Raw genomic sequence first — 2500 nt, 5'->3', positions numbered from 1 at the left:
TGTTTAATATATGTAATATATGTGGCCGTTTTCCTATGTTATATGTACATATATGCACATATATGTTTTAATATAGGTTTTGATATAGGTTTTTAATATATGTGACAATATGTTTAATATATGGCCGTTTTCCTATATTATATTTACATATATGCACATATATGTTTTAATATAGGTTTTGATATAGGTTTTTAATATATGTGACAATATGTTTAATATATGTAATATATGTGGCCATTTTCCTATATTATATGTACATATATGCACATATATGTTTTAATATAGGTTTTGATATAGGTTTTTAATATATGTGACAATATGTTTAATATATGGCCGTTTTCCTATGTTATATGTACATATATGCACATATATGTTTTAATATGTGTTTTGATATATGTTTTTAATATATGTGACAATATGTTTAATATATGTAATATATGGCCGTTTTCCTATATTATATGTACATATATGCACATATATGTTTTAATATAGGTTTTGATATAGGTTTTTAATATATGTGACAATATGTTTACTGTAATATATGGCCGTTTTCCTATATTATATGTACATATATGCACATATAGGTTTTAATATGTGTTTTGATATATGTTTTTAATATATGTGACAATATGTTTAATATATGTAATATATGGCCGTTTTCCTATATTATATGTACATATATGCACATATATGTTTTAATATAGGTTTTGATATAGGTTTTTAATATATGTGACAATATGTTTACTGTAATATATGGCCGTTTTCCTATGTTATATGTACATATATGCACATATATGTTTTAATATGTGTTTTGATATATGTTTTTAATATATGTGACAATATGTTTAATATATGTAATATATGGCCGTTTTCCTATATTATATGTACATATATGCACATATATGTTTTAATATAGGTTTTGATATAGGTTTTTAATATATGTGACAATATGTTTACTGTAATATATGGCCGTTTTCCTATATTATATGTACATATATGCACATATAGGTTTTAATATGTGTTTTGATATATGTTTTTAATATATGTGACAATATGTTTAATATATGTAATATATGGCCGTTTTCCTATATTATATGTACATATATGCACATATATGTTTTAATATAGGTTTTGATATAGGTTTTTAATATATGTGACAATATGTTTACTGTAATATATGGCCGTTTTCCTATATTATATGTACATATATGCACATATAGGTTTTGATATAGGTTTTTAATATATGTGACAATATGTTTAATATATGTAATATATGTGGCCGTTTTCCTATATTATATGTACATATATCCACATATATGTTTTAATATAGGTTTTGATATAGGTTTTTAATATATGTGACAATATGTTTAATATATGGCCGTTTTCCTATATTATATGTACATATATGTTTTAATATAGGTTTTGATATAGGTTTTTAATATATGTGACAATATGTTTAATATATGTAATATATGTGGCCGTTTTCCTATATTATATGTACATATATGCACATATATGTTTTAATATAGGTTTTGATATAGGTTTTTAATATATGTGACAATATGTTTAATATATGGCCGTTTTCCTATGTTATATGTACATATATGCACATATATGTTTTAATATGTGTTTTGATATAGGTTTTTAATATATGTGACAATATGTTTAATATATGTAATATATGTGGCCGTTTTCCTATATTATATGTACATATATGTGTACATATATATGTGCATACATATACCTATATAGGTACATATATGCAGGTATATATATGCACATATATGTTCACCTATATGTTCATCTAGAAACTGCATTAAGACCACACAGAAAACTTTGCATTGCATTTGGTGGATGTAACGGTGAATGTGTGGATGTGTGTGAGCTGTATTGTGAATCTGGAAGTGACTTGAAATTGGAAAAAAGGCTTGATTGACAAAATAAAAAATGTGTTATACATATTAATATATAATTATATTAATATGTTATACATTTCCCTCTTTTCCACAATCTTCATACAAGAAAGAATCGACCTTGTAAATGTTTCAGGAAAACGTGTAGACATAGCTTTCCATCTCCTCGCACCTAATTGCCATAGTTAAATTCCATAACATGCCAATTACATGGGATACCAATTTCACGTGTTCGCACATACATAAGTTATTGCGTTGTTTTTTTTTTAGTTAGTTCTTAGTTATTGCATTGATAATAGATAATATGAGCTAGGCATCATGTGTGACAGTTGCCAAAGTGAGATATGAGCTACAAAATGACCAGATCCTGCCATGAGCTAAATAGGAGATATATGTGGATATAAAGAAGCAATACAGGAGACCTATATAGCCTGTATATGCACATATATGCACCTCAATTTTGCCTATATGCGGCATATATGTAGCATATATATTATCATATATGTGCAAATAAACTGCATATAGGTTTCATATATGTGCATTTATCCTCATATAGGTTTCCATGTGGGTACCAAGAGCCAATTCAC

General features: G+C 25.7%; 2 protein-coding genes across 2 annotated transcripts in view; both read left to right on the top strand.

Annotated features, from left to right (window-relative positions):
• The window catches only part of ss18l2 (ss18, like 2), a 692656-nt gene that overhangs the window by 397203 nt on the left and 292953 nt on the right, over positions 1-2500 (top strand). The window lies entirely within an intron of this gene.
• prtga (protogenin homolog a (Gallus gallus)) overlaps positions 1-2500 on the top strand; it is a gene marked incomplete at both ends in the record, with an annotated part of 66945 nt that overhangs the window by 56386 nt on the left and 8059 nt on the right. The window lies entirely within an intron of this gene.

Source organism: Gobio gobio, assembly GCF_949357685.1.
Source record: "Gobio gobio genome assembly, chromosome: 9".
NCBI classification, from domain to species: Eukaryota; Metazoa; Chordata; class Actinopteri; order Cypriniformes; family Gobionidae; genus Gobio; species Gobio gobio.
The sequence above is the reverse complement of the archived record's forward strand: the minus strand, read 5'-3'. Positions and strand labels throughout refer to the sequence as shown.